Genomic DNA, 11,275 nt, shown 5'->3' with positions numbered 1-11,275 from the left:
CCCCCTGAAATTAACAAAACCTATATCTGCCTTATTCCTAAAATCCATAATGCCAACAACATTCGAAATTTCACGCCTATTGGTTTATACAATACAATCTATAAACTTATTACTAAGATAACCGACTTAAACCATTCCTTAATCTACTGATCAGTCCATATCAAACTAGTTTTATGAAAAATAGAAGGGCATCTAATAATGCCATCCTCATTCAGGAGTTGGTCTCTAAGTTTAATAAGTTAAAAGGAAAGTAGGGCCACATGATTCTAAAAATTGATCTAGAAAAAGCATTTGGTCCTTTAGAAATGTCTTCGTTCGTCACACCCTTGACTACTTTAAATTTCCTCCTAAATTCTCTAAATTATTACTGAGTTGCATCTCTACTAGTAATATTGCAATTTTAGTAAATAGCTCTGTCACAAATTATTTTGCACCAAGTAGAGGAATAAGACAAAGGGACCCTATTTCCCCCTATATATTTATTCTCTGCCTGGAATTGCTCACTAGATACATTGAACACCAAGTGGACACTAGAAATTAGGATCTCATATCCTTAGGTAGTAGATGTCCAAAAATCTCTCATCTATTATTTGCAGACGATCTTACCCTAATGGCTAGAGCAAATGATAAGTCAAGCCAAGCCATCAAACATGGTTTAGAACAATTTTGTTCCCTAACTACAAGAAATTAGACTTATTGCGGCGACTAAAGTCGCTACAAAATCCATGAAAGTCGCTGCTACATGTTATTAGTGCCGACATTTGTGTTGCTACAAGGAAAACCGTAACTGAAAGGTATTTGTGGCAACGCCAAAAGGTCGCCGCTAAAAGCTCATATTTTGCGGCGATACAGTCGCCGCAAAAGGTGGCAAAACCCGCTACAAAAATGGTTCCACAAGAATAAAATTTTAGCTGGGTCGCCACTGCTATTCCCTTTTAGCGGCGACTGCTATCGCTGGCAAAACATATTTTCAGTGGCAAGTTCATATCGCCACTATAAATGACTTTTAGTAGCAACTCATGTCGCTACAAAATAATTAACCAAGAAAGGCACAATAACTTTCTGTTGCGACTAAAGTCGCTGCAAAAGAAATAAACTAACAGTGGCAATTTTAACATCGCAACAATTACTAATATTTTGTGACAAAATAATGTCGCCACTAAAACTTATCTTCTCAAAAGCTATAATGACCAAAATTATATATATATCCGGTAGGAACCTAATTCTCTAAATTTAATAACTGGATATTCACATCTATTGACTACCAATATTAAAAGCAACCAATAATATTTAAAAAACACCAAAAGAATTTCTCAAACTAAATATTATAAATATTTTCATTACAAAAAAGTCAATTACATAATACTACACGACATGTGCATTGTAATTGTACGCATATACATATCCCAAAAAAAGACAAAATATTAAGTGCCTTGTAATTGCTCCTTGGTCGACACCATCCCTAAACGATACCATTGTTTAAGTGTCTTGTCCCTGCTAAAAAAATATTTTATATATATATATAAGGAACAAAATGAGATTTTTTATATCAAAAAACATACATAGAAAAACTTAATAGAATACCAATGACTTCCTTTAGAATAATGCTCATTCAGAAGTTAGGTTTTGGAGTCGACTACTCGTTACTGAATTGGTTGGGATGCATTGTCATTCTTTTAAAAATTAGTCTATTAAGAGGAAAGATAACAAGGATGCATTGCCCAAGCAGGAAAAAAAGATAACAAGGATGCATTGCCCCAGCAGGAAAGATAACATATTGGTTTGGATGCATTGTCATTCTTTCATTTTCACCTTTGATCTAGAAAACTCTGTATCTATAGTAAAACATTTAGCATTGCCCAAGCAGGGAAAAAAAGCTAATTTACATGACAATTACTACATTTAATAGCCCGATCACGGAGTATTAAGCATCTAACATTATAGCAATCGCAAGTCAAAATGATTTCACTATTAAAATAAACACATAAGCAGGAAACAATAAACACACAAGCAGGAATCGCAAGTCAAAATGATTTTACACTAGTCAAATTCTTCTAAGCATTGCACTAGTCAGATAACAGCAGGAGCTACAAAGCGGCTGTAATCAAATTTGAACATGAATTCTAGCTTAACTTATTTTCATCCTTCAAACAGGACCTATAAATGGTCCCGAAAATTTTCACTATTATCATGTAAAGCATATCTACAAGCAGAACCGTAGAAGCGTGTACTGTCTTGACAAAAGGTTTCTACTCTTTAACTATCTCAGCAGAAACATGTAGTATGGCAAAAGCAACATAAAAATGCCAAAAAGTTGAAGGACACTCATCTCTGTTATAATCATACTAACATTGAGCTAAAAGAAAAAGAAAGAAAAAAAGAGCCAAAAGACCATTATCTTCTTTAGAATAATGCTCATTCAGAAGTTAGACCACCAAACATTTAAAGCTTTAGTTAGCAGATCTGAAAATTCTTATCCAGATGCTACTTGATCAAATTACAAGTTCATATCATAACCAGCATATCGTCCCTTCACATAGAAATTCAATATACCTGTTTCATTTCATCAGCAACATATATTTACGGTGTTTTCTTCATATTAACTGCCATAAACGTAACTAATTACGAGATTAAGAGAATTAAATTGGTTTGTAAAAATCCAGATTTCACATAAACAAAAAATAGACCAATAGTCTATTATCAAGAGGATGAAATTTAAAGAAGGAGAAGTTGAAAAGAAGATAGGGAGCAAGTGACGGAAGAATTATCCAGAATTAAGGAAGAGGAAATGCCGAGAAGGAAGACGAATTGTTAAGAAGCAGCAGAGCAAGTACCTGTTGTTGCATTCTGATCATGAAACTAGCAAATTATTCATGCATCCTCTTGTCCACTTCTAGATTGATCCTCTTGCCTACTTCTGCATTTGCGTGTTCACGCTCCTCTGCCAACTTCCTTTGCAACTCAAGCTCCATATTTCTTTTCAACTCAACAGATGTTCACGTTCTTCTTGCAACTTCCTATCCATCTCGGCTTTCATCTCTTGACGCACAATTTCCATAGCTGAATACACGCTGGACTCTATGTTTGCATGTTGCGTGTTACTCTTTTTAGGAGGCTTCTCTCCGTATCCTTTTCCGCGAACATAGCTTGTTCTCTCACCAAGAACGGTGGATAAAATCTCATCTCTAGTCATGGAATGCTCTCTTCAGATTGTTGTTGAGTGACAACATCTTGGAGTTGACCCTGCATTTATGCATAATCATTTACATCGAAACATAATAAAACACACTGAATGTAACTTACAGAAACAGAAAGATAACAAGTCTATGATTTTAGATAATTACATGAATTTGTTGGGATTGTGAATCCACCCACACCAGTTCTCCTCTATCATCCTTGCGTGTATGTTGGATCTCCCAAACTTTATCTGGTGTGTATATTTCTCCAGTAATAGTTTTTCTCTACAATATAATTTTAGAGAAAAAATGGCTAAGCAAATATATAAATATGTAAATAACAAAGAAGCATATATGATATTAGGGGATTAAATATATTTTTACCGTAGATTCCTCTACTTTTGCAAAAGACTTTGTACCACAAGTATGCTTAGTTATTTGCTTTTCTCTGAATAAGCAAACATTTTCCTCGACAGGATGAAAATTTCATGAGGTAGTACATGTAAAGTTTCCAAGAACCTCACATCACACTGTTCAACCAGAGATTGACAACAAATACCATACCAATCTTGTGGGAATATCAAGCAAAAAATAAACTACAAATCAACAAGCCAACAGCGGACCAACAAAAGGAAAATCTACTGAAACAGATTCCTTGCTTGCAACTTAAAATCCACATCGAAGAGCTCTTTTCTTAAAAGATACAGAGGATAAGAAAGGAAGTTTTGGCTTCAGAAGCAACTATCTCAATAATACCTCCACCACACCTTGATCCTGGAACCATAATAATACATCAGAATAAATAACTGAATCAAGATACTCACACATTTACAGAGATTTAGAAGGATAAAATGGAGAACAAAATTCAAGAACTTAGCTAAGTCATCTCAAATTTGAGGATTATGATCGCAACCAAGAACAACAAAATGATCCATCAGATAAATAAGGGGGCAAAAGGCATGTAAAGTAAGTGATAATTTAACAGAAAGTGTTAGGATAAAAATATACCATTCTTTTTGTAAAAGAGGCTTAAAAAGAAAGACACATAAATTGAAATAAAGAGAGAATCTAGTATTGGTGTTGCCATTTCTCACGAGGCCACAAGATTCAACTGAGCTTTTCTCTATGTGAAGGAAAAGAATGGAAGTATTCAAGTCCATTTAATCAACAAATCATGTGTTGATTTCCAGCTAAACAAAAGGAAACGTGATCAACACTCCCTAAGTGATTGCATAAACAAAAGCTTTTCATATTATTTTGATTTTAAAGAAGTAATGAGCAACCAAAGTTAAAATATATACTCCAACTACTTTGCACAAAGAACTAGTGAAAACATCATCGTTACCAATAAATCATCGACACAGTTGACACTCACGTGCACAAGAAAACTATTAGATTTGAAAATCCACACCCTAGTGACTATTTTTGCAAGGTGATACAACAAGAAACTTGTGCAAAAGCCCTAGTGATGCTGTTACACTACAAGAAACTTGTGCAAAAACTATCAGGAAGGTGATACAACAAGAAACTTGACTGTTTTGCAGTCTTATTGCTTTGAACTTAAAGCAATGCCCTAGTGATGCTGTTACACTACAAAGGATGGCAAGGATCACAATGGTCCAGATTTTGTGCCTTTCTGACCAGCTGATATCAACATGATTCAACAGGAAGATTTCATGCAAGGATATCAACATGATTCAACAAGAGGCTACACAAAAACTTGTGCAAAAGCAGTGCATTGGTTTGGACAGTGCAGTTAACTGTTTATGCGTATTGCACAGGTATTTCTTCTACAAATGCAGGTACTCAAGGACACCGAATCATAGTGCTCACTGTTGGTTGACTGAATGCCCAATTAAGAAAGTTGTCTACTCCATCTCTATACCTTTGGTCGACTCTATTCCTAATATTGAACCAACTTTTATCCATCCTTTCTATTTAAAAAAAAGAAAGTTAATTAAATAAAAGTGCAACATTGATAATAATCAAAACATATATAATAACTAACATACATGAGAAATGAACAAATCTAATCACCTCTAAATAAAATGAGAAATATTGCAGCAAGTTTCTACTCTTACTCATTCGTTTTGGTTACAAGGAAATAAACCAGTTTCATAAAAAAAATATATACACTGCCACATCTACAAACACCTTATTGATAAATAGATTTAATATCTCTTACCCAACTAGACTCAAAGAGTATTAAATTGATAAGCTCTAAACTCTTTTTTAGAGCAATCTGATACATACAGGAAAACATGTCTTTCAAACGTGCATCTTAGCTAATTTCCTAATACTAGGTAAACTGGATAAATCTAGTTTACTTTTTCCAACATTGACAATATGGACAGAAGCCAGTAGTAAACCTCATTCATGTCATTGTTGAGCTCACAAAATGCTAGAAATTGCTCTAAAGAAGCAAACATTTCATAGAATATAACAAGGTGCAAGGGAAGGACATGATCTATCGAATGTACTATAAAAGCTGAAAAAACACAGAATATTTTTACAATGTAGAAAGTGGTTACATGGTGTTGGTACAAAAAAATAATTACAGAAAAATAATTACAATGTAGAAGATTACAGAGATTATAATCCCCATTATGCACCAAAGAGACCTATGCTCTTTTCCGCAATCCTTTTCCAGAATACGCGAAAACAGAGAAGTTTTTGGAGTAATGATCTTAAATCAGACAACATTGATCCTTGCAAGGAACTTGGAAACATGTTTTAAATTGCCAACTTGAATGACAAAAGTTGGAATTGACTTCTTATTATATCCTGTTTCCCATATTAGTTTTTTCTCTTCTCTATAATGGAAGTAGACATGGCGTCGTTTCTGTTGCATAATTTGTTATAGACAATAAGAAGAGGTTAAAGATAGAGTATATTATGAAAGAATGATAATATTGTAAATATTTTTCCAAACTTAAGCACATGATTACAGCTTATCAATGTTTTATTTATGGTTATAGACTAGTTATGTTTACGACGTAGGTGCAAGATTCTACTAATTAAACGCAATAATTTTCGTGATTAATGTCAACCAGAACTTGTGGGTGATGAAGAAACCTCTAAAAAACAATGTCTACAGAAGATTGCATAACTCAAAAAAAATGCGAAGTCTAAATCCTCACAAAAGATATTAGAGAGACGACAACAACATAGCCCATGGGAAGAAACAATGTTAAGAATACAAGCATACTTCGAATCTAGTGATTAACCTTAATTGATAAGTAATGATAGTAAAAAACAAAGAATATCAAATAATTTAACTCTATCTGTTTGTAAATGGTCTTTATTCTCATACAAATCTGAGATCACTATGAATTTCAGAAATCTACATAACAAAAATGAATACACCACAGTAGAAACACATTGGATACAACTGCTAAAGGAAAATTATGGCAGCGATTCAACCAGCCCTTACGAGTATGGAATACCAACATACAATAGGTCTCTCAACAAGAAGCTTTTAACTTACCCAAACTAAGATAGTCGAGTTCTGTCAAGACTGAAAATCAACAACAACACCAAATACGCCTCAAATGAGTCTTCCTGTGCGGCTCTTTTTTTGTATTCCTATAGATTATCAAATGGTTCAGAGAAATTCGAGATAAAATCTAAGAATACAAATATAAAATTACTGAAATAACAATAATCCCTAACTGCATGTTGAAAATTTTGCCTTAAAGAATCCTTATAAAAAAATCCAAAAATAAATTTATATATAAACTAGTATGGGTATAAACAAAAAAGAAAGAATTAGGGTCACTAGCAGCTATATGAGAGAAATCAGTTGTTCAATTCTTCCACCACAAAATCGATATGGATTTGAACAACAGCTATATCAGATTTTTCGTTCTAAAAGAAAAAGGAAAAGAATAGGGATTTGAACACATACCTGATAAATGAGATTCACATTTTGATTAGAAAGATTTAGAGCTGAGTCATGAAATTTTAGCAGAGATGTGATTTTAGAGAGAGGGGGGAGGGATTTCTAGAGAGAGGCCTGTTTGTGTGTCTGAAGGGCTTCGTATCTTTTAATTAGAAAGAAGGAGTTTATTTTTTAATTTTTTGTTGTTATTTTAAATTAAAATTTCTAGGTTAAAAGTATCTTTAGTGGTGATAGGTTAAAAGTCACCACAAATAATTTGGAGCCAAAATTTTATTCTTAGCGAGACCGAAAATTTCAGCCACATCAGAGGCGACCTCAGAAAAGTCGCTACTAAATATTCACCTTCTGTAGCGACCTTTTAATGTCGCTGCTAATACTATAAATTTTGTAGCAACCTATAGGGTCGCCACTATATGTTGCCACTAAAAATCCAAATTCTTGTAGTGCCTTTCAGGCCAAATTATCAATATTACTAAGTCAAAAATCCTCTTCTCCCAAAATTATAATCATATTCTTATTAGAGATATTACCACTATGTTAGGAATCAAAAAAAGCACTAACTTTGGCACCTACCTAGGTTTTCCTATCTTAAACCATAACCCAAAACCTAGAGACTTTCAATTCCTTATCGATAAGATGAGAACCAAACTTGCCTCTTGGAAATTGAAGTTCCTTACTCTTGCAGGAAGAATCACCCTTGCAACATCTTGCCTAAACTCAATTCCTAACTACTACATGCAATACACTCTTCTTCCTAAACAAACCCTAAAAGAGATTGACAAAGTCCAAAGAGATATTATATGGGGTAGCTCAAATAATAAAAGGAAAATTCATCTAGTCAACTGGCCTACCCTTTGCCAACCTAAACACACTGGTGGCTTAGGCATCCATAATGCTCTAAATAAAAATCTATGTACTCTAGCCAGCCTAAGCTGGAGACTCCTTACAAAAGCCACCATTCCTTGGGCCAAACTGATCATCTCCTATTATTGTACAGCATCCTCAATAAATAGGACATCTCTTCGTTTGGAAAAGCATTTGCAAATGGTGGAAAATTTGCTCAAAAGGTATCATATGGTCCCCACACCTTCATTCAAACCTTAATATCTGGGAAGCAAATTGGATCCCCAAATTTGGCAACATAAGGAATCATGTGATAGGTCCACCTTCCCTTAAAGATACTTCTATAAAAATAAAAGATATTTTTGATGGTTGCAATTGGAATCTAGACAACCTTTCCTTCTCCCTACCTCCAGACCTTCTAACAAATATATCCAAAATAAAAATCCGTCTCAAGGGTCCCCCCAAATGATCTTCCTATTTGGTCTCTCACAAATAAAGGGGTATTCACTAGTAGATCATGTTATACACTTCTAGAAATTCCCAATAGCACTGACTTAGATTATGACTGGATTTGGAATCTAGACTGCCCAAACAAAATCAAATTTTTCCTATGACAATACTTACATGATCGAATCCCTTGCAGAAAATACCTTTCAAACATTGACCCCTTCTCTCCCATCTGTAAAAGTCCAAAAGAGGAATCCATTAAGCACATTTTCCTAGAATGCAAAGTCGTCAACCAATTTTGGGCTAGCCTTCGTTTGCAACACCACAACAACCAAAATGGTAAACACTGGCTAATACATATACGTGACCTTAACCATCCACCACAAAAAATGGCTTTAGATTGGAAATCTTATTTTCCTTTTATAATTTGGAACATTTGGATTAATACGAACAACAATAACCATAACAACACTATCAACCCTATTAATGATTCCCTTATCATGCAGAGGGCTTTGGAATTCAAACTTCTCACAGGGAAAATTCCTATACACTCTTCCAAATTACTCATTAAAATCAATTGGCATAAACCTCCAAAGGGTTGTTTTAAACTAAACGTTGACGCCAACTTCACAAACTATAACCAACATTGTGGCTTAGGTGGTGTTTCAGAAATTCTAATGGTAATTGGGTTGTTGGGGGTTGTTGGCTTTACAAAATTGTCTCATGCTAATGGTTCACTAGCAGCTGAATTGAAAGCCCTAAGAGAAGGCCTCAAAACAACAAAGGAATGAAAACTCTACCCACTTGAAATAGAGACGGACTGCTTAAAGTTAATCCACGCAATACATGAAGGCAACAAATTATTTAACAAGGTTGTTAATGATTGCAGGTGGTTAATGCACCAACAGAATGTTATCCTCCAGCACACCTTCAGGCAGGGGAATAGGGTTGCTCATCAACTAGCCAAAAAATGCCTGGACATGGACAATCAAGTTTTTGGAATAGCTGGAAGAAGAAATGCCCAGAAGACAAGAAAAAAAGTTTTCGTTAAACCTACAAGTGATGTAATAGATTTTGTGGATAGTGAAAGACTTGATATTATTACTCATGAAAAACTCCTATCTTTTGATGCTTGCAAACTTTTAGCAAGCTTAAGTAATCAGTGTGTCCTTCGTGACACATCTTATGATAAACATGTACCAGACATTCCTTAGTAATTAACATATATATTTCCTGTTTGCTCAAAAACAAAATATACTTATATGACTTTGGTGAAAAATAGTCATAGTAATGATTATTTGTGAAATTTACCCCTATTCTTGCTATTACCATTTTCTTATAATTTATTAACAAGAATATTATATTTTTATATTTTAAACAATTTAGACTTAAACTATCTAATCTAAATAACATCCTTTTATAATCATAAAAATCTATCGAAGTCTTGTGATATGCTTAAGACAATATTTCTTTTCTCCAATAAAACCTCACCACACAAAATGAAAGGAGAGGAAATATATATTTTTTTCCAGTAGGGAACATTTATTTTAAGTTTTAGAATATTTTGTTTTCATATTCTAGACAAATAGTAGTAAGGAAACAAGCAAGAGAGAGGTGACAGCAAACTTCTTGTGAAGACCATATAGTAGCACGTGAAGCTATTGCAATATATCTTGTGCAGCAGCCTATGTGCGTATAAGTATTAGATCCTACATCAACTCTTCACTGGCAATCTGTGCGGTCATTGTATTGCCACCCTTTAAACCATAGCTGCCGTAGCAATCAAAATATGATTTTCAAGGAGACAATCTCAACACCGTCTCTACCAAGAAATATAGAGCAACAAATATTATCATAATATAAAGAAAAATAGTCCTATAATTTTCATGCCACAATTCCATATATATAAATAATTTTCATGCCACAATTTCAGTTGACGTATGCCTCAGCTGCTGTCTAGCTAGTACACTACACCGCCATTACTAGCTAGCTACTGACGATTCTCATTGCTACTAGAAAAGTCAGCGTTTCATCTCTTCGGTAAGAATTTTTGTCAGTTCTAAATTCTAGTCTTCCAAGCATCCGAGTAATCCAGAAATTACTTTCATCTAACCAGAAAAAGAAATTTAAAAGTGAAAACCGTTAATACCATAAATATTGTATTACTATATATATATATATATATATATATATATATATATATATATATATATATATATATATATATATATATATATATATGATTGGTGAGGAAGAGTGTATATCTTGCACGTAAGTCTACTCTCTTGATATATTCCAGGCAGTAATTATAGAGAGAGTGCCTTAATTAGAATGATTCCAACTGCTACACAACTTGAATCCAATAACGATTTAATTGAATCTTTCGAAACCTTCTTTGATGATAGGCTATAATTACGTATTTAGTCGTTTCTTACACTTAAATTTACTGCATTTTAATTGAGTTTGCGCTTTGATCGCTAGTGTTTTGCACTAAAGGTGTGTTTTATGCCTTGTAGGAGTGATTTCGAGCTATATAGATGCTATGAAATGAATTCAAGTGATTTGGAGCTTTGAAGTCTTAGTAAAATCCCAAGGAATTAAGCCGGGATCGTATTCGGGGATCAACGGATGATAGAACAACAAAATGAAGAATCGAGTAGGCATATTGCGTACTGTCTAGTAAAATGCACATAACCTTTTTTCTCAGAACTCCATTTGGGCTCTACAATATATGGTTGGAAAGCTAACTCAAAGGTCTACAACTTTCATGTTTTACGTTTTTCTAAATTCCAAACGGAACATGGTGAAAAACGCGGTCGAAACCGCAACCGCGGACCTGAAGCGAGCTGAGGCAGTATACCTGCCATATACCGCGTTTGTACCGCGGTCGGGCCGCGGCCGCGACAGT

General features: G+C 34.2%; 1 long non-coding RNA gene across 2 annotated transcripts; it reads right to left on the bottom strand.

Annotated features, from left to right (window-relative positions):
- Nucleotides 1–1,309: 1,309 nt before the first annotated feature.
- On the bottom strand, nucleotides 1,310–6,755 carry LOC107789309 (uncharacterized). 2 transcript variants are annotated; one of them, XR_001648822.2, is made up of 5 exons: nucleotides 6,664–6,755; nucleotides 3,561–3,950; nucleotides 3,345–3,461; nucleotides 2,835–3,243; nucleotides 1,310–1,497 (listed from the first exon to the last, which is right to left on the bottom strand). It is a non-coding gene; the product is annotated as an uncharacterized LOC107789309 (long non-coding RNA). The 2 variants fall into 2 exon arrangements; XR_001648821.2 differs by having other exon boundaries at nucleotides 1,310–1,494.
- Between the last annotated feature and the right edge of the window lie 4,520 nt (nucleotides 6,756–11,275).

Source organism: Nicotiana tabacum, unplaced genomic scaffold, assembly GCF_000715075.1.
Source record: "Nicotiana tabacum cultivar K326 unplaced genomic scaffold, ASM71507v2 Un00020, whole genome shotgun sequence".
NCBI classification, from domain to species: Eukaryota; Viridiplantae; Streptophyta; class Magnoliopsida; order Solanales; family Solanaceae; genus Nicotiana; species Nicotiana tabacum.
Note: the sequence above shows the minus strand (reverse complement) of the source record. Positions and strands in the feature narration are given on the sequence as shown.